Consider the following 22,765-nt stretch of genomic DNA (forward strand, 5'->3'; position numbering starts at 1 on the left):
AGGGCAGGAGGACCCAGGACGGGAAGTGTCTTCCATGTGGCAGCAGTTGGGCCACGCCATAGATGCGGAGCGGCAGCGGGCGGAAGAGGCACGGCTCACGATGGTCAGGGCGGAGAACTCCATGCAGAGGGCCCTGAGGCATGCCGAGTGCCTCGAGGTAATCCGCAGGGAGTTTGGGGGGAACATGTGGACGGCCCTGTGGACCCTCGGTGCCATGGAGGAGGAGCGCCTCCGGGACATTGAGCAGGAGTTCGATGATGCCCTGGCCCGGAACATCCCGAAGTGAGCCGTCGGACTAGCCCGCTGCCCTTGTAAATAGTTATATAGTTAGTGTTAGGTTTCCTTTGGTTTGGCTTTATTTTTGGACCTTTTGGACAATGGGCCACATTTTTGTATATAGTTATTTTTTTTAGGTAGTGTTATTAGATAGGTTTCATTTCTTCGTTTGGGATCATGGACCCTGGTGTTGGGGGGGAAATTCTCCCGGGGTCTGCTTGGCCGTCCGCGGACCCCCGTGCAGGGAGGCCCCAACTCCTCCCGTGTATCCCAAAAATGAGTATGAGGCACACGCAAGAAGCAAGGTGGTTCTGCTGTTTATTAAACAACGGCAGGGATGGGTCAAGGATCATACGGGTCCGTCCTGACTCTCTCGCAATTCGTGGGGCTCGCAGGCCCTTTTTACCTCAGTATGACGTGCTTCTTGCGTCACCTGGGAAAGTTAGCAAAAAACCTATCGTCACTCTGGATTGGTTCCTCGAGTGGTAGGGTTAGTATAGCATACGTATAGAGAACGCTGTTAGTGGTTGAGGGTCAGTCAGGTGGTATACTTGGGTTGTCCCTTCTATTAGATACATGAAAATTGTTACACGAAGACCCCTGATGATTGGCTAATGTTAATGGCGTCAGTGATAAGTGCCCCATGTTCTGATTGGTCCACTCGCGAGCCTCCCATCCTGGGACCATTGTTGTTCCCAGCTCGCGGTGCACTTGTCATTTGCAACAAAATGTAACTATGTGTTTATGCAGACAATGCGTGGATTTGTTCATATGCTCGAGAGCAGACTACTCCCACCGCCGCAGGTGTTCATTGAGTCGCTTCATAGTTGCTGCCTGCGTCTCAAAACGTGGGACCCGGGCGCCTCCTCCCTCCTGGGTCTGGCACCCTGTCAGATTCGGCTTGGTCACGTGAGGAGAGACCGTGGTTGAGGCAGAATTCTGCACATTTAATGTTGCATTTTCCACTGTGTGTCTGGCTTAGTTTGCAGGTGTGACCTTGGCTTCGGCCTGTGGTATGCGAGTTTGCAACATTGTTCCCTTGGCCGTCCGTTCTCGCCGGGCTCATTCTGCAGGGTCAGCAATTGTACTCGTTCAATGTTCATGGAGGCTCTTGCTTGCGGCCTACTTGGACCTGGTGCATAGGTGGGGATGTTTGATGCAAGGCACTTTAAGTTACGGTACCATATTGCTTTATCCCCAGTATCATGTCTTCGTTATATTTCTCATTGCAATGCATGGGTTAGGAGAAGCGTCAGCAAGCATTTTAGATGAGTTCGTTGTGCGTCTCGCGTTTCTGCATTTTGAAAAACCTATGTGAAAAATAATAAAGATGCGCGTCAGTGGGTGTGTCCGTCACCTACGTCATAGCACTGAATATGTTCTTCGTGTGGATTGGTGTGGGAGTGTCCAGTGTGCATGTTTGCGCGGGTGTTCTGACCGTTGGCTAGGTCGTCATGGCATCTCTAACGATGTGTTTATTTACTGTTGATTGGTTCAGTTGAGTTCATCCATGCCGCAGGTGTCGGCTTGGGCAGGGCAGGCAGGTGGGCACATCCATATGTTCCTGTACCAGGGTATTTGGTCGTCTGGTAGATAGGCAAACTCCTCTCGTGGCGGGTGTCTGGGCCGCGATCCTCTAGGCCAGGGGCATGAGGGGATTGGTGGGACTCTTTTGTCCCATTCTCCCACTTCACTGGATAGTTATCTGTACATAGTTGACTTTTGGAATTTCAATTTTTATTATGATTTCGCCATGGAGCAATGGTTTTCGATTTTAATTTGTGACTTTGGACACCTTTCCTTTGCATTATGATTTGTGGTTTAGCATTTTTTCAGGGACCTGCTGTTTTTTTTTGTTAAATTTCTATTATTGTTTGTTTATTTTTGATTCAATTTATGTTGCTTTTAATACATATTTTTTCTTCAAAGTTCAATGTGTAGTATCATCTCATTGGTTTCATGCATATCATGATATGGGTTTTGACATTCACTGACACCCATTGGGTGTATGTGAGGGACATGTGTTCATTTCAAAACTTGCAATTGGGCTTCTGTCATGTTTTTGCAATTTCTAAGTGGGTGGATGCAATACTCAGGTGGGTGTTTGCCATTTGGAGGCTGACCATAAGGGCCAGGGATCTACAATGGGGTGACATGTTGGCTGGGAGACGTGAGTGGGGGCCTGGTGGAGGCTGCCCCTGGTGGCTGGGGGGTGGCGGTGGTGGTAGACATGGGTGGGGTCCTGGTGGAGGCTGTCCCTGCACTGCTGGGGGGTGGGGGTGGTGGTAGACATGGGTGGGGGCCTGGTGGAGGCTTCCCCTGCACTGCTGGGGGGTGGCGGTGGTGGTAGACATGGGTGGGGGACTGGTGGAGGCTGCCCCTGCACTGCTGGGGGTGGGGGTGATGGGAGACATGAGTGGGGGCCTGGTGGAGGCTGTCCCTAGTGGCTGGGGGGTGGGGGTGATGGGAGACATGAGTGGGGGCCTGGTGGAGGCTGCCCCTGCACTGCTGGGGGGTGGCGGTGGTGGTAGACATGGGTGGGGTCCTGGTGGAGGCTGTCCCTGCACTGCTGGGGGGTGGGGGTGGTGGTAGACATGGGTGGGGGCCTGGTGGAGGCTTCCCCTGCACTGCTGGGGGGTGGCGGTGGTGGTAGACATGGGTGGGGGACTGGTGGAGGCTGCCCCTGCACTGCTGGGGGTGGGGGTGATGGGAGACATGAGTGGGGGCCTGGTGGAGGCTGTCCCTAGTGGCTGGGGGGTGGGGGTGATGGGAGACATGAGTGGGGGCCTGGTGGAGGCTGCCCCTGCACTGCTGGGGGGTGGCGGTGGTGGTAGACATGGGTGGGGGCCTGGTGGAGGCTGCCCCTGCACTGCTGGGGGGTGGGGGTGATGGGAGACATGAGTGGGGGCCTGGTGGAGGCTGCCCCTGGTGGCTGGGGGGTGGGGGTGGTGGTAGACATGGGTGGGGGCCTGGTGGAGGCTGCCCCTGGTGGCTGGGGGGTGAGGGTGAAGGGGGACATGTGTGGGAGCCTGGTGGAGGCTGCCCCTGCACTGCTGGGGGTGGGGGTGATGGGAGACATGAGTTGGACATGAGTGGGGGCCTGGTGGAGGCTGCCCCTGCACTGCTGGGGGGTGGGGGTAATAGGGGACATGAGTGGGGGCCTGGTGGAGGCTGCCCCTGGTGTCTGGGGGGTGGGGGTGATGGGAGACATGAGTGGGGGACTGGTGGAGGCTGCCCCTGCACTGCTGGGGGGTGGCGGTGGTGGTAGACATGGGTGGGGGCCTGGTGGAGGCTGCCCCTGCACTGCTGGGGGTGGGGGTGATGGGAGACATGAGTGTGGGCCTGGTGGAGGCTGTCCCTGGTGGCTGGGGGTGGGGGTGATGGGAGACATGAGTGGGGGCCTGGTGAAGGCTGCCCCTGCACTGCTGGGGGGTGGCGGTGGTGGTAGACATGGGTGGGGGCCTGGTGGAGGCTGCCCCTCTACTGCTGGGGGGTGGGGGTGATGGGAGACATGAGTGGGGGCCTGGTGGAGGCTGCCCCTGGTGGCTGGGGGGTGGGGGTGGTGGTAGACATGGGTGGGGGCCTGGTGGAGGCTGCCCCTGGTGGCTGGGGGGTGGGGGTGCAGGGGGACATGTGTGGGAGCCTGGTGGAGGCTGCCACTGCACTGCTGGGGGTGGGGGTGATGGGAGACATGAGTTGGACATGAGTGGGGGCCTGGTGGAGGCTGCCCCTGCACTGCTGGGGGGTGGGGGTAATAGGGGACATGAGTGGGGGCCTGGTGGAGGCTGCCCCTGGTGGCTGGGGGGTGAGGGTGATGGGAGACATGAGTGGGGGCCTGGTGGAGGCTGCCCCTGCACTGCTGGGGGGTGGCGGTGGTGGTAGACATGGGTGGGGGCCTGGTGGAGGCTGCCCCTGGTGGCTGGGGGTGCAGGGGGACATGCGTTGGTGGGCAGTAGTGCAAGGTAACATGTGGGTTGGCTGGGGGCATGGCCATGGTGGATGGGGTGCATGCAGGACATGTGCAGGGTAGGCCCCTGAGGTGTGGGCCACCTGCAGGGGCCGTGGAGGGTGTAGAGGGAACACCTGGGAGGACCCACACGTGCAATTCACGTGTGGTGCTCCCCGCGCACCCCTGTAATACACGTACCCTGATGGAATCGCGTGTGATACTTCCCGTGCACCCCTGGAATACACTTACCCTGCTGTTTTTGCATGTGATACTTCCCGCGCACCCCTGGAATACACGTACCCTGATGGGATCGCTTGTGATACTTCACGCGCACCCCTGAAATACACATACCCTGCTGTTTTTGCGTGTGATACTTCCCACGGACCCCTGAAATACACGTACCCTGCTGTTTTTGCGTGTGATGCTTCCCGCGCACCCCTGGAATACACGTACCCTGATGGAATCGCGTGTGATACTTCCCGCGCACACCTGAGATACACGTACCCTGCTGCTTTTGCGTGTGATACTTCCCGTGCACCCCGGGAATACACGTACACTGCTGTTTTTGCGTGTGATACTTCCCGTGCACCCCTGAAATACACGTACCCTGCTGGAATCGCGTGTGATACTTCCCGCGCACCCCTGGAATACACGTACCCTGCTGCTTTTGTGTGTGTTACTTCCCACGCACCCCTGATGCACACGTACACAGGACAATCGCGTGTGGAACTTCCCGCGAACCACTGAAATACACGTTCCCCGCTTGGTGTTTTCTGTTTGCCAGCCCTGTGAACTGGTCCAGGGTTGGCGCAGCCCTTTGCGATTATTTTGGGATTTTGAAGGCTTTTCCTTGCGCGAGGGCATTCTTGGGGGCGTAACTGCCGCTGCTGCAGGGTCGCTGCGCCACGGCTGGTTTTGGATGCGAAAATCCATGAATACGATGTGCGCGGAAATCGATTTTGCCGCACGCGGCTGGCGCAGACATTCGCACGGGCACGCTGTGCGCCAGCTGCGTGCACCACTTTTGTGCGAATTTCTATGAATTACACTGAAAGTGACAAACTGTGAAAGCAGCTTAGTAAAACTCACCAAACCAAATTTAATTAATCACATCAAATTGTCATTAAAGACTCCTCAACATAAAGAAGTATATTGCATGTCTCTGCTACAACTCTTTAAACCATGGAGAAAATAAGAATAAATACTAGATAACTATGCCTCTTATGAAGACGCTTTCAAAGCAAATGAAAGCACTATAACTATTGTAAACTTTACACAGTACAAAACAATGTTGCACAATGAACAGCAACACGAAGAATAACTCCAGGCCCAACTAGATAAGGACACTCCTGACAATAGTCAACCTTCTGTAACAGGAAGCCAAGAACCACTGGGAGAGCCACTAATAACAAATGGGGCAGAATTAGCTATGATAGAAGTAGAAAACACCATGTGTCAGTATGAAGGTAAAGAAGACTTAACTATACTACAATCAAAACTAAACAATGAGCAAAGTAGCATTTTTCAAGAAGTAACAAAAGAAATTGCACATGGTGTACAACATGAACACAAAGAATGCACCTGCCAAAATTACAAATCTATATTATTGTACGTCAGTGGTGAAGCTGGTCTGGCAAAACATTCCTAATCAAAATCATCAGTAAGTTCCTTCAACAATTGACAAACAACAAACTGTTAGCTGTTGTTACTGCCCCCACAGGTTTAGCTGCCTACAACATAGGTGGTGTCACTTTACACCGATTACTACTCCTGCCAGTAGAACACCAAAACAAATTAGACTATTATAAACTTTCTGCAGAAGCTGCAATGGAACTACGCAGAGTATTGAAACAAATGAAAATGCTTCTAATAGATGAAGTGAGCATGGTGTCCAACCTAATGTTGGCTTTGATTCACCTCAGATTACAAGAAGTACTCAAAACAAACTATGAAGAGCTCTTTGCAGGAAAACACATTATTGTTTTCGGAGATCTTCTTCAATTGACACCAGTAAAAGGTGAGCCTATTTTTAAAACATTAGGACACAAACTCTGCCGTAAAACTGTTGGCAGCATTGGAAATGTCAACCTGTGGCAACATATCCAAAACAGAGAATTAACAGAAAACATGCATCAATCTGCAGATCTCACTTATGCCAACATCTTAAAAAGTATCAGAGTTGGTATACTTTCTAAAGAAGCAGAAGCAATATTGAAAACCCGGCACATTCATGCACTTTATGGTGATAATGCATTTGCTACAGATGTTATGGAACAATTAGCCCACAAAAATGTTAATTGTATGGCCTTAATGCCAACTCTTGCAAGCTGTTCCAAATTCAATGAAATAATGTTAAGTAAAGAAATGCAACCAATAATGGAAATTAGCGCCACAGACAAACTAGATGTACATGGTATGACACTACCCATGTGTGACCAAGCCACAACAAGACTAAATAGTTTAGAAAAATCAATCTCAAACACAGCAGTATTGGAAAAGATATTAAAATTATCCTTAAATTGCAGAGTAATGCTTAAGCGTAACCTTGATGTGGAGTGGACCAAGGACTAGTTAATGGAGCACTGTGTACAGTTGTTGACTTTCAAACATACCCACGTGACAACAAAATTCAGTTTGTCAATATTCTCTTTGACAAACTTTCAGAAGTAAAAAGGATAGGACACTCAACAGCTCGATTCCTTCTCTTCAAAGACATGTATGTACGCAGAGAACAATTTTCTCTAACTCTTGCATACGCAGTCACCTTTCATAAATCACAAGGTCTTACCCTACACAAAGCAATGATAGACATTGGTAACACAGTCTTTAAAGAAGGCATGAGCTATGTAGCACTATCACGCTTACGTACACTTGACGGTCTATTTCTAATCAACTTTGATGCAAGTAAAGTAAACGCTGATATTCCTTGCATTTTAGAATACAATAGACTTCTCTCACTATACACCCCCCATCTAAACACATATTCTGTACCACAAAATGGAAAACGTTGTAAAAGAAAACTAAATCAAACAGAAATGCAACAGGATGTCACTGCAAATCCTCCAAAGAGAGTAAAAGAAAATAAAACTTCATCAAGTACCACAAACATAAAAGAACCCATTAGGGAAAGTAAACCAGGTACTTCATCAAAGAAGGAAGACAAATTAAAAAAAAAAAAATCAATCATATACAGAGCTACCTGGTCCATTTAAACTCTCAAATATAGTTGGAGTAAATTACTACGCAAATGTAGCAATGAATATTCTATTTCAATTGCCACCAATTGTTGACAACATTTACTTAAACAATACAGACCAATTGTGTTTGCAAATGTTAGTACTTCACAGAAATGCAACAAACAATCCTGATAACACGTATAGTGTTTATGGAATAAGAAAACAATTGGACTACTGTGCTGGAATGGTTAAATTCACTATAAACTCACAGGAAGATCCACAAGAATTTCTATTGTACTTACTACACGTACTGGAAAATAAAAACATACCTATAAATGAAATCGTCCAGATTTCATACATGTGGAAACATACATGCACTCTCTGCAACAATGTGGCACAAGAAGAAATTCCCAATGAACGCTTCATATATATATATCAATACCTAATTGTGAATCCATTCCATTTCAGCAACTTGTACAAAATGCAAACCATGGTAGATTATGTACTACCTGTAATTCGGATAATCGCTCCACGTTAGTAATACAAACACATAGTAAATACGTAATACTAATGCTTCTATGTTACAATGCAGATGGTACCAAAAACAACTGCAAGCTGACTGGATTCACACATGGTCAAATATCACTTGGTAAGAAAACCTTCACAACAATAGGTATAATCTACCACGCAGGAGCCACAACCAATTCAGGGCACTACACTGCATATATAAAAAAGAAATGTGGATGGTTTGAATGTAATGATAGTACCATTACTCTAAAGCAGAGATTACCAGCAAATCTTACAAACACTTATTTAATGTTCTTAAAACCAAAATTTGATAACTAAACTGTACTTAAACCTTAAGTAAACTTATAGTAAAACAATATAAACTGTTAGAATATTCCAAAAGCTATCTAACTGCCCAAAGATTCTACAACAACTAATCAGATAAATGAATACCACTAAATTAGAGCAGAAAATAGACAGTTAGAATACGCCAATTGGTATCTAACTGCTCCAAAATGTTACAATACCCAAACAAATAAATATGTTATTGCTCCAAAAAACTGCAACAAACACTGAAAACAAACAAACAAATAAACTGTATCATGACAGAAAAAGGGTTTTTTTTTATCCAACATGGATTTTTTTTTTCCCACAGACCCAATGATTTTAGCAACGAACACAGAAACGGAGCAAATTGCACAGTACTCTGGTTTGTAATCTACTAAACATGAGGATCCAAAAAAAAAAAATTGTTGATTATACAATGTAATGTCATTACAAAATACTAATGCTAACATGTTATTTTCTTTTATCACAGAAATGAACAAGAAATACATGTACTCCACTTACTAAACCAAACAGTAAGTATATTATAATAAGTACAACCATCGCAGCATATCACACCCATAGTGGCTTATAACTTTGTTCCTTATAAATTTGTTTTTGACTCAAAGTTATAAGCAAATGGCCATGCACCCAAGACTCTATGCCCTGGCCACAACCACCGCATCATATCACACCCATAGAGTCAAACATTTCAACTATGGCCTATAGAAACTTTTAATATCCGCGGACATTATGAGTGTTCTTAGAACACTTTCAACTTGCCAGCGAACAATACGGACAGCGTCTTCAGGGCACCCCCTACGAACATTTCAGAACACCGCAACAGTTCTTAGAACACTTTCAACTTGACAACAAACAATACGGACAGCGTCCTCAGGACACCCCTATTTTGTATTTGCGAACATTTCAGGACACCGCGAGTGTTCTTAGAACACATTCAACTTGCCAGAGAACAATAAGGACATCGTCCTCAGGACACCCCCATTTTGTTTATTTACAAATTTTTCAGAACACCGCGAGTGTTCTTAGAACACATTCAACTTCCCATCGAACAATACAGACAGAGTCCTCAGGACACCCCCATTTTGTTTATTTACGAACATTTCAGGACACCACAAGTGTTCTTAGAACACATTCAACTTGCCAGAGAACAATACGGACAGCGTCCTCAGAACACCCCCATTTTGTTTATTTACAAACATTTCCGGACACCACAAGTGTTCTTAGAACACATTCAACTTGCAAGAGAACGATACGGACAGCGTCCTCAGAACACCCCCATTCTTTTATTTGCGAACATTTCAGGACACCGCAAGTCTTCTTAGAACACATTCAACTTGCCAGTGAACAATACGGACAGCGTCTTCAGGACACCCCCTATGAACATTTCAGAACACCGCGAGTGTTCTTAGAACACATTCAACTTCCCATCGAACAATACAGACAGCGTCCTCAGGACACCCCCATTTTGTTTATTTACGAACATTTCAGGACACCACAAGTGTTCTTAGAACACATTCAACTTGCCAGAGAACAATACGGACAGCGTCCTCAGAACACCCCCATTTTGTTTATTTAGAAACATTTCAGGACACCACAAGTGTTCTTAGAACACATTCAACTTGCAAGAGAACAATACGGACAGCGTCCTCAGAACACCCCCATTCTTTTATTTGCGAACATTTCAGGACACCGCAAGTCTTCTTAGAACACATTCAACTTGCCAGTGAACAATACGGACAGCGTCTTCAGGACACCCCCTATGAACATTTCAGGACACTGCGAGTGTTCTTAGAACACTTTAAACTTCACAACGAACAATACGGACAGCGTCCTCAGAACACCCCCATTTCGTTTATTTACGAACATTTGAGGACACCAGAAGTGTTCTTAGAACACATTCAACTTACCTGAGAACAATACGGATACCGTCTTTGTTTTGTTTGTTTGTTTATTTATTTGTATAGCGCTCTTGACCCAGGGGTATATGTGCGCTTTAACATCATGTTACAAGTGACAGACAATAGTACAGTAGTAATAGGGCATAGGAAAGTTGAACAGGAAGGCAGTTAATGCATAGATAATAATAGGCAAACAACATAGGAAAAAAATTGGACATTGGGAGTGCATACATATATGGTTAGATGGTTATTTGTTGAGTAACCAGGAGATGACCTTAGTTCTGAAGGTCTGGAAGGTGGGTGTGGATTTGATATCCAGTGGGATGGTGTTCCAAAGTTGTGAAGCCAGAGCTGGGAAGCTGGACCCGCCGGCTCTTTTGAGGGAATATTTGGGTACCGTTAGTTGTAATGTGTTAGACGATCTGGTGGTTCTAGTATTCTGTCTTAATGTAAATTTGTTAGAGAGGTAGGGCGGGGCAAGATGATTAAGAGCTTTGTATGTAAGGCATATAGTTTTTAGGTCTATTTTTTGTTGGATGGACAGCCATTTACAAGCAGTTCTGGTGGCGGAAATGTGTTCTCTTCTGGGGATATTGAGGGCGGCACGGAGTGCGTTGTTTTGTAGGACTTGCAATTTATTGATTACTGTTTTGTTGGCACCTACATAGAGGCTATTACAGTAATCCAGTTTGGATTGAATGAGTGCTCTGGCTAGGATGAGGCAGTTGTTAGGGGAGATCAATGGTCTGCAGGCCCTAATTAATTTACCAGTGTAGGCAGTGGCTGAGGCAGTCATGTTAATTTGTTTAGCTAGGTTGGTGTTCGTGTCTAGGTAGAAACCGAGAGTTTTTACGCTCTTGGCAATGGGTATGGTGTTACCGTCAATAGTAAAGCTAGTGTAGCCGGGACAGAGTTTTCGGATGGTGTTAGGTGAACCGACAAGAAGCAGTTCAGTCTTATCATCATTCAGGCACAGGCCTCAGGACACCCCCATTTTGTTTATTTATGAACATTTCAGGACACCGCGAGTGTTGTTAGAACAGTTTCAGCTTGCTTGCGAACAAAACGGACACATATTGTGTCCTCAGAACACCCCCCCATTTAGTTTATTTAGAACAGCCGTGTTGTCAGCAGACAAATCGAACACAACAAGAGCGTCCACCACATAAAAAAACACAACATTTAACCTATCTCATACTCTCCCACCCTCCCCAAACACTCTTACACACCAACACACGCTACTAAATACAAATTTTAAACCAAGTTTCACTGTGCTGTCCGCGGACGTCTGCAAATCCAAGATGGCGGGTGCTACCCAAAATCTGACTTGCCTCACGCTCCACGCCGTCCAATAAGCGAACACGTTGCATGTCCGCGGACATCACGCAAGCCGATTTGCCAATCAGGACACTGTCCGCTGAGCGAACAGGGAAGTGTGTCTGCGGACCGAACACAGATATCACTAATTTTTTATGACCTACTTTTTGGTCATTTTAAAAAAAACTACTGGACGGATTTTCACCAAATCTGCAAAAGCACACTTCCGGGACCAGGCCGCTACTCCTGGTCCAAATTTGGTGAAAATCCGTCCAGCGGTTTGGGCTGTAGGCGCGAGCAAAATTTGTTCCCCATTCAGTCTAAGGGAAAAAAAAAAGTTTTGGGACCCCCTCTATAACTTTGCCCCCTCTAGACGAATCCTCACCAAACTTTGCAAAAAAACAAAACAATTCAGATTGGGCCATATACTTTTTCTGCAAAGTTTGGTGAGGATTCGTCCAGGGGGAGCGAAGTTATACGCTGCCCAAAAAGTGCTCTTCCTATGGAAACAGCAACTAATGTGGCCATGTAATATATATATTGGAGACTGAAGTATGGACTTTTATAACTAAATGGCAAAAAGCAGATATTCTTGAGGAGGAAATGGCTAAATTCCTTTTTTCGAAGAATTCTATAATTCCCACTATTTACTTTCTCCCAAAAATTCACAAGAATCCTCTCAAGCCTCCTGGGAGACCCATTGTAACACTGTGTGGGTCGCTTTTGGAAAATATGTCTCGGTTCATTGATGAGGTTCTTTGCACCTTTGTCATCACATTACCATCTTATGTGAGGGACACTACGGACTTTCTTTTGAAAATCGATGAACTTCCTTGGGAATCCACATATTTATTAGCAACCATGGACGTAGTGTCCCTGTACACGTCTATAAAACATCATGATGGGATCTCCGCTTGTAAATACTTCCTCAACACAAGATCATTGAATCACCTACAACATTCACATATGATCCTAGAAATGATCAACATATGTTTGACAAACAATGTTTTCCTATTTAACAACGAAATTTTCCGTCAAACTCAAGGAACGGCGATGGGTACGACTTTCGCGCCATCATATGCAAATCTAATGATGGGATACTGGGAGAAAACAACAGTATGGGCAGAAGCTAATGCAAAGTACAGTGAAAAAATTGTGTTGTGGCTCCGTTATATTGACGACTTGTTCATAATCTGGGATGGCTCAGCCGAGCTGTGGTGCGAATTCGTCAAATCTCTCAACATCAACAATGTGAATCTCAAATTTACGGAAAACCACAGCCGTACATCTATTGTATTCTTGGACGTAGAAGTCAAGATAGAAGAACAAAAAATTGAATCATGCCTACACAGAAAAATCACAGGTGCCAACATTCCGCTGCACTCGAACAGTGCCCATCCTAAAACTCTCCTATAGAGTATTCCATATGGAGAGTTTGTCCGCATTAGACGCAACTGCAGTAAAATCGAAGACTTCGATTCAGCCAGCAAAATAACAGCTTTCAATTTCCTACGACAGCAATACCCCAAAAGGATTATCGAAAGGGCGTATTTGAAGGTCCGTGAAATGAATAGATATACTATGTTAACCACATCTAAAACGGACAGAGCAAAAGAGGAGGAGCAAAATACTACCAGGTTAATTCTGACATTTGGAAGCCATTCGAGTATTATTAGAAGAATAGTCAACAAGTATTGGAAAGTGTTAAAAGCTGATAAAGACATTGGAGACATGCTGCATGACCATCCCGATATTACCTTTCGTAAAAGTGCCTCCATCAAAGACTTATTGGTGCAAAGCTATATGACCACAGAAAGGAATGACACAAATACCAATTGGCTTTCCCTAACAGGAACAGGCTTTTTCAAATGTACCAGATGTAAGATCTGTAAATATGCAAAGAACTGCAAAAGCTATGAGCATCCTATATTAAAACATCTGGTTTACATCAATAGCAGAATCACATGCGAATCAGAACTGGTGGTATATGCTTTGATATGTCCTTGCTCAAAATGGTACATCGGAAGCACAAATTGCAAGCTGAAAGTGCGTATTTTGCAACATGTGAGAGCTATTACTAACAAGGATTGCTCTTATCCCATGGCTAAACATTTTTCTGAAATGCACAACGCCGATCCAGCTTATCTTACGTTCTTCGGCATTCATAGGGTCATCCCAGGCCCCAGGGGTGGTGACTATGAAAAAATACTCCGCCAAGAAGAGACTAAATGTATCTTAGACTTCGAGAGCAAAACACCACTGGGACATAACATCGACGAAGAGCTTTACACATTTTTGGGGACATAGAGATCATATTATACACAACAATATCCCCGATTGTCTATACATCTATAGGATCCCCCCTTTTTTGCTATTTTTGTTGTGTTTCTGTTATTTTTCTATTATTGTATCTGCTTGATTGATTGCGCATTGTTTCATCTTTTTATTCCTTTTTGACTTATCACTTTACTTTTCTTTCACTTTTCATGGTGACTTTTATTTTGATACACAAACCATCTGTGTAATATACTTGGCTCAGGCATGCCCATAGAGAGGCCTGGTTCTGGTAGATTTGTTTTAGCCTGGCAAGCTAGTGGTGGTCACCTGAATTCCATTCTAAGATATCACAGTGTCCAAGATGATGTGATCACATTTTCAGTTCAGAGTGGTCATCTGTGCATGCATTACCTGATATTACCTGATATGCATATACAGCAAAAAACAAGGTAACACCATTTGGCTAGGAAGTCATTTGAAATCATTGCTCAGTAGCAGTTGGAATATATTTGTTTTGATTGTGAGGTATCACATAAGAAAAACTATTCTTCTGGCTTGCACTAAAGTATCTGTAGAGAGATGTTTACAGCTCACACTATGCACTTTATAATATGGCATTAATGTTCTCTATATCCCTCTATATGTATTTATTGTGTCATAGGAATGCATTATTTGTACAAAAGCACCATGCACTTTATATCGTTCCAACGCTATTTGTCATAGGAATACATTGTTTGCACAGTAGCACTATGTACCTTATATTGTCCCAAGGCTACTTACTTAGCGAAGAAATTAATCTCGCTTCCAGGCATTTTACAACAATGGCAAAATGCATAAGCAGTTACTTGTTGGGTCTGCTAATATTTTTGAAAGACTTATTCTTTTACCCCTGCCTACATGCACTTTATGTGACAGTTAACATTACATCATTTAGATAAAAACACATGGGACCATCATTTGGCAAAGGAGTTACTAGCAGTCACCGTTAGAAGCAGATGTTGGTCTTACTGTGTCGTATTATACAACAAAAAAGAAAAAATTCCTTTATTATATTGGAATATTTTAGAGAGATGCTTATAGTTTGCATCATGCATTTTATAATACGACAGGAATATTCTGGATTATCCCATATGAATTCATTATATCATAGGAATGTATTGTTTATACAAAAGCACTATGCACTTTATTTTTACTGAACGCTACATATTCAGCGAAGATAGTTATCTCGCTTCTAGGTACTTTGTAACATGGCAAGATGCGTAAGCAGTCACTTCTTGGCTTTGTAAATACTTAAGGCAGATCTGTATTATTACCTCTGCCTTTATGCATCTAATAGGAAAAATAACACCATGTTACTTACATAGGAGTTTTAATGTTTCCGTATTGCCCTTATAATTGTGGTTTATGTCATATACTATAAGCTGGTTTTTAAGAATACTCATATTTAAAATACCAATTGTATTTGCATGTTCCTTATAATGGCGAAAAGGTATGTTTAACAGTTATACATGTGTTTATACCACTCAGCAATGCGAATCAGTAGCCCAAGCCAAGATGGCTAATTGCCATTATTTTTAAGACTTTAAGTCACCTTTTTTATGTCTTTCACTGTGGGGGGAGTGTCTGTTATATAAACAAACACTCTATGGGTGATGAGTGACTGTGAACAAGCCACTGGTTAGTGGTGAAACGCGTCAGGCTGCCGTCTGGCAAAGCATATATTGCATTGGGAGAACACTTTTTATCTGCTGCATTTCTAAAATAAAGGCTGTTATATTTCACACAACCGAAGATGCAGTGTCTTGCTGTTGGTTTTCCGTGATGATTAGAATCATTGAAACACTTTCTTGTTCGTGGAGTGCTGCTCGCCTGAATAGTTTCTGCAGAAGCTGTTTGTTTTTTGAAATATATATATATATATATATATACCTCCGCTTTAAAATTACACAGGAATCTCAGTGTGTGATTTCTGAATTATTGATTGCCTCGGTTTTACATGTGTACTATTTCTATTGGAATGGAAATGACTCCTTTAAATTTGTTGTTCTCATCTTCCATTCCTTATTCAATATATATGCCCTTCACTCAATACACATTAATAAACATATCTTTGTCACACTCTCCTATGGACGTCTTCATATAACAGCCCAATGTTAACTATTATGAATGAGATTATTATTTTTAAAGTGTTGCACATTGAATGCACAGAAGTGTTATCAGTTTGAAATTGCACTAAAAGCAAAAAGCAAATGCTTTTCTTGAAAGAAAATATCACTTAGCACTGTAGTGGGCATCATAATGCATTCACCATTTTGATACTCCGGTATTCCTTTGGTAATTAGTGCTCCTTAGCACTTCCAAATATAACACTCACGGGATTTAGCATAGAGGAGGCTGAAGGAAAATCACAATTTTCTTTAGGGGATTTGTATGCTTACTTTGTGGTAATTCCTTTAGTTCTTGGAACCAGCATCAGTTAGGCGTCTGGTCCCCACTGGTGTCAGGTGCCATCTGGCACAGGTGAATTCTGCCACCACAGTTTCAGTCTTCCTCCTGGACATGGCTCCTGATTTTCAGATATACTGAGCTCATCACCCATCGAGTTCAACAGACCACATCTTGTTTATCATAAAATGTCAGAAATATCCAATGTCAGAATCCTATTTCCTCTTTGTGAACATTTTTTAAAGTGTCCAAAACGCTCACGCTTACATCAGAAATATATCACACTATTAGATTACCCAACAGATTACTCAACAGCAAACACTCCCATTGAAAACAATCCCCAATATTTTTGGGATAATTGTAATTTCTATATATTTTACATGAAAAAAGGGGAGGGCTATTTCACCTTTACACTTAAATGTAATTTTGTTATGTTCCGTTCATTGCAGCAATATGCTAATCCATTTAAATCAAGATAATTGAAGCTGTGCGTGCATATGCATTTCTGGTTATACAACATGCCTATTAGACCTTTTGCTTCATGAAGGAATTAACATTTCTCATTTTAATATGTTTTTGATTAATGTATACAATTCAAATGTGGTATCAAATTAACAAAGATTTCAACTGTTAGGAACACAACAAATTGTGAAAAACTGCCAATTTTTAAGAGATCTAATATTCCCCAGTCAAGATTGCTGGTAAACCCAAGTTTGGATCATACTTCACTTAAACCAAGGCAAAGCCCCACAAATATATGTGTGATAAATGTTCAGAAAATTCCTAGAGGATCGAAAGAGAACAAATAGTCACTGACTAATAAAGCAGCCCAATGTCTGCAACATAAGAAAATGAGCCTGGCAGTGATTTGTTCAGATATAGTTGAAGCTGAGCGCTAACCTGATTCAACAAACTCCATCTTTGATTACATTGTATTGGTCATCTCATCTGAATATGTAGCAGATGGCCTCCTCTCAATAGAATACAGCTCATTAGCCCCTTCATATTCTAATATTGAATTACTGTCAACAACTTTGTCTCTATAATGCATATGCCACCATAACTACAAAAATAAATGGAGTTTTTTTTTTCTCCATTATCTGTAACCACTGATACTGATGAATTACTTTCATCTTTCTTTTAGTGAAAGAGATTTTACTTGTTTTTATTTAGGAAATGTGATTTTTACTTTGTGAATTTAAATGCAAAAGTTTGTTCTTGATTGAATATAAACCAAAAGCATTAATAAAACAATAGTAATTTTGAACTACACCCGGGACCTCCCTATGTTCCCCCAATGGACATAACAACTAGCCCTTGGGTAGGACATGTTGACATAATTGACCTGACAGATTGTGGAGTGTAGAAATCAAACTAACCCTCACTCCCTTAGAAAGACCAACGTGCACATATCTGCTCTCTGAAACAGTGACCCCCCTGTATACCTTTCTTCTCATTTAGGCACAGATTTAAACCTATCTTGGGAAATTGTATATCTCTCTCCATTTTTTCTTGGAACATCTCCGGCTTTAAGCAATAAAATCATGCACATCGATTGGCATGATATACAAACCAGGTTATCATACCTTTTCCTGTCCTGCTTCTCAAATAACAAAGGGTCACCCTAAAAGCTGCCTACTATATGGATTAACATAGGCCTAGAAGCTACATGCAATTTGATAGAATTAGAGTCACAAGATCTACTGTGTGTAGTGCTTAGTTTTAAGGGGGTCCAGCTTTAATAGTTCTATTTAAGACCTAGCCAAGCAGCAGTAAACGATCTTGAGAAATCCCCAGCCCTTATGCTTAATAACACTGCTAACAAAAAATACAGAATAATCCTTTTGGGAGATATGTAGGCGTCAGCTTTAGCCTAACAACTTTACTCTGGAGGATGAAATATGCGGCATACCAGATGTCCATGCTTGCCCTTCTATGCACAGTTACCCTTTAACAAATACATGTGCAGCAGTCTCTCACCAATTTCTATGAATTACCCTGAAAGTGACAAACTGTGAAAGCAGCTTAGTAAAACTCACCAAACCAAATTTAATTAATCACATCAAATTGTCATTAAAGACTCCTCAACATAAAGAAGTATATTACATGTCTCTGCTACAACTCTTTAAACCATTTATGTTCTCGTCGCTTTCTAGAGGATAACCCTACAAATTCCACCTTTAGAACAATGACTAGGAGGAGTCTCATAGATTATATTTTAATCAATGTAGAATACTGGTTTGTAATCAAATCATTGCAAATAATTGAACACGTAGAGAATCACCAGGATTCTCTGATTGCAAATCTTACCGTTAATATCACTGAAGCCAAGATTGAAACATCTTCTTTTATCCCATGCATTTAAACCCATCGACTAACTTGAAGACTACCAAATGGCCTTCAATTAATGAGCCACCTGTTCTTTCGTCTGATTACTCGAATCTGTTAGCAATACTGGAAGAATACGCTTTAAGTAACACAATATTGACTCATTTATAAGATGTTATGTTAAGCTGATTCGGGTCAGACCTGTTCACCTCAAGACCATCTGTATTAACAAATAAGAAAATAGTCTGCAAAGGAGGATGGTTTGACCACAAGTGTATAAAAACATAATCCCCACTCCTGAATGAACTAAAAACTACAAAAGGGAGAGACCTAAGTGTTGTGAATTGTAAAACGACCAATTACAAGAAACTCGTGAAGAGAAAAAAGTCTGAACATATAAAAACACTCTTGGAATCGCTCATTGAGACAACCAGGGGATTTCTGCTTCATAATTAGGAGTGGTGTAAAACCTAATGAAAGATATCCAACCAACAATATCTCAGGTATAATCTGGCAAGAACATTTCCAATCAACCAAGGTCAATTCAGACCTCTTGGAATCCAATAAAGACCTGAGCCCTAATAATTTATTTACATTTCAGTTTCCAGTCTCCAGTGACCATCTACTGTTTTCCTTAGCAGATATGGAGAGAACCCTTCTATCACAGCATGTCAATAATGCTTCAGGCCCAGACAACCTGCCGGAAGACCTTTTTTAAGAATGAGCTGGATATTTGGGCCCCTTTCCTGCTGAAATTCTTCAACTGAATTAACACCAAATACAATATACCTGTTAGCTGAAGGGGTGTCATAATCCATAATCCCATAAATCCCAATTTACAAGAAATGGTGATAGAGAAGTCACTTCAAACTATAGGTCAATATCCTTAATAGATTTTAAACTAATGGAATCAGAACCAGAAGGGAAGCTATTGGACTACTCAAGAAGAACTTCTCTCTACCTGTATTTATTGCTGTTTCAACTGTTTTGTTTTCAAAATCAAAATGTATTGTAATTTCTCTTATTACAGATATCCCCATTGCCTTCTATTGTCTGAAAAGAACAACACAACAGATTTATACTCACAATCTTTCCATATAACCACCTTCATCATGCCCTCCTTTTAAAACCACAAAACACTCCGAACCCTCCACCACTCACTCCACACATTTCACTTGCACCAAATTAATACATACATTAGTATAACAAATCAAATATCATAGTTTGGTCCCACCTGTCTGAGTATCTACCACGCATACTTATCAAAGAATGGAAGCAATGCTCATTATATCCAGAAGATGTGTCAGAACTTCCATCTCATAAATGGCTTGCACCTTTTGAACCCTACAGATGGTCTCTGTGTTCTCTCCCTTCTCCTCATCTCCCATTAATGGTGGCACCCAGTGGGAGGCCCTCCTGGTCTCCTTCCACTCCTCTAAGGTCTTCATTAATGTTTACCTGAATGGTACCGTCTTGGTCCAAGACCCTCAGGCCATCCTTCTCCTCTTCGATAGACGCTTCCCATGCCTCATAAATGTCCTTTCTTCTGCTGTCCCCTCTCCCTCTACACAGCTTTCTCACCTCCCCCTGCTGCCTCTTCCTTGGTTACCTTACCTTCTCCTCCTTCCCGTTCTGCCCTTAATCGGGCTTCTTCTACACCTCTGCAGGATGTACCTCAGATTTGTGCCCCTCCCGGGAAGTCCTTCATAGAGGGCAACCTTCTCCATATTGCCACTCTTAACTATCGCTCAGCTGTCAAACACTACGACATCTGCCTCCTTCTGGAGGAACTTGACCTTGATGTCCTCACACTCACCGAGACATAGTTCATGGCCAGCTCTGTCACAAGCTTTGACACGAGAGCTACAAAGAACCTCTCTGTGCCCAGGTCCAACCGTTCCAGAGGGGGTCTAGCCGTGATCTTCCCAGAGTGGATTCCAGTAACTGTCATTCCTACGCAGGCCTAATCCTCTTTTGAATGCCTCGTCTGAAGGTTCTCTCTCTCTCCTAGCCATTCTCTTACTGTGGCTACTCTCTATTGGCCACCTGGTCAGTTCTCCTCCTTCCCCTCTGAGTGGGCGGACCACTCCTGTTCCCTCCTGGTCTCGACCACTCAACTCCTCATTCTTGGAGACTTCAACATCCACCGGGATGCTTCCTGTCCTTCCTCTGGACTCTTTCGTGAACTTTGCAACTCTCTGTCACTCTCTTTTCTCCTCTCTGGCCTGTCTCCCTCTGCAGGGCACACTCTGGATGTTGTGATCTCCTCAGACCTCCCCTTTCTATCCTTATCACTACTCCTCTCTCCTTGAGTGATCACTTTCTCATTTCCTCCTAGCTCATCCTCTCTACCCTTCAGGTCAAGCCAACTCCATCACTGCCACCCACCTTCTTGGTTATCTGACCCATGAGGTGCGTGTCATTTGAGGCTTTCGCTGCCACTTTCTCACCCCAACACCCTCTTTGGCTGACTCATACCCTGACACAGCCCTTTCCATGCTCCACTCTGCTATATCTGATACACTCGATGTTCTTGCCCCTGTCATGAGGATCCACCTGAAGCCCAAATACAAGTGCATCTCTTGGTATGACTCAGACCTCGTCACCCTTAAACACAAGTGCAGGGTGGTTGAGAGGAAATGGTGTGCTTCTTGTACATCCTCTGACAAACTGCCCTGCTGCCTGCTCCATCCAAGCCCGTGTCTCCGCAGTATCTAACAACTCGGCTGAATCTCTTTAAAATCTGCAAGGAACTGGCCAAACCTGCTGCAGCCTCTACCTCTCCTGTCCCTTCCCAGGCCCTCTGCATGTCACTGGCTTCTCATTTCTTCTCTAAAACTCAGGACATCCTGTCCTCTCCCCTTCCTCCCTCTACTCCCTGCTCTTCCTCTGGCCCTTCTTCAGCCAGCTCTCCTCCCTCCTTCTCTGCCTTTCCCCTGTTTTCCCCAGACGAAGTTAATAGACTAGTTTGATCTATGAAAGTCTCATCAAAACAGGTGCATCCCTGTTCCTCCAAAACCATCAAGGACCACATTGACTCCTTAGCTCCTGCCCTGGCCGACTTCTGCAACCACTCCTTCACTACTGGAGTATTCCCTTACCTCCTGAAACACTCCCTTGTGCACCCTCTTCTCAAGAAACCCTCTGCTGACACATCCTGCCCGGCTAACTATCACCCAATCTCCATCACTCCTTTCCTGGGCAAAACTCTTGGGAAAGCTGGCCATTTCCCAGCTCAATCTTCACACTGAAACTGTTGGTTGTCTCCATGATTATCAGTCTGGCTTCAGAGATGCCGGAAGCATGGAAACTGCTCTCCTGAACATCCATGAAGACCTGCTCTTCAACCTTGATACCAACACCCCCTGTGTCCTCATCTCACGTGATCTCTCTTCTGCCTTTGACACAGTCAACCATGACATCCTGCTCAACCGTCTCTGTGATAACCTGGGGATCATCGGTCAGGCCCTGGCATGGCTGACTTCTTTCCTCTCTGATCGACCCTCCCAGGTTCAACTTCCTCTCCTCTATCTCTTTCTCTACATGTGGTGTTCCCCAGGGGTCTAACCTCTCTCCCTGGCTGTGCAAACCAATACCTGGCACTTCTTGTGCACTGCATTGCCGTGCTCTGCCCCAACTTCCAGTGCTATGCGCATGATACTCAGCTCATTTTCAGGCTACCCTCAGCCACCTCTTCTCCCCCTCTCATCTCTGACTGTCTGTCTACCACCCAGGAGTGGTGCGGCACCAATGATCTCTGCCTTAATGCCAGTTAGACCGAGATTCTCCTCATCGGCACACCCACACCCTCCTTTCCTGTCACTCTCTGGCCGGCCTCTCTTTGCCCTCTTCCTGCTCCCACCTGTGAGGCAAAAACTTTGGGGTTTCTTCGACTCCACACTCTCCTTCTCTCCTCACATCTCTGATGTCTTTAAGAAGTCACACTACCAGCTGCACCTCCTCAGAGGTATTCTTCCCTTCCTCTCCTTCCCCCAGAAGCTCACTGTCTCCAGAGCTCTGGTTCTCTCTAGGCTGGACTATTGCAACAGCCTCTTTCTAAATCCGCCTGCTTCTTCTCTCCGCCCTCTGCAACTCATCCAGAACAAAACTGTGAGACAGGGATCGTATCTCTCCAGGACTGAAATCTCTGCACTGGCTCCCAGTAGTTGTGAGGATTAAGTTCAAAACCCTCTGCATTGGCCACAAGGCCTTCTGGGCCCTCAATACCTTCAACTCTCTTTTCG

The sequence above is a fragment of the Ambystoma mexicanum genome, chromosome 7q (assembly GCF_040938575.1).
Source record: "Ambystoma mexicanum isolate Mex_15411 chromosome 7q, UKY_AmexF1_1, whole genome shotgun sequence".
Lineage (NCBI taxonomy): Eukaryota > Metazoa > Chordata > Amphibia > Caudata > Ambystomatidae > Ambystoma > Ambystoma mexicanum.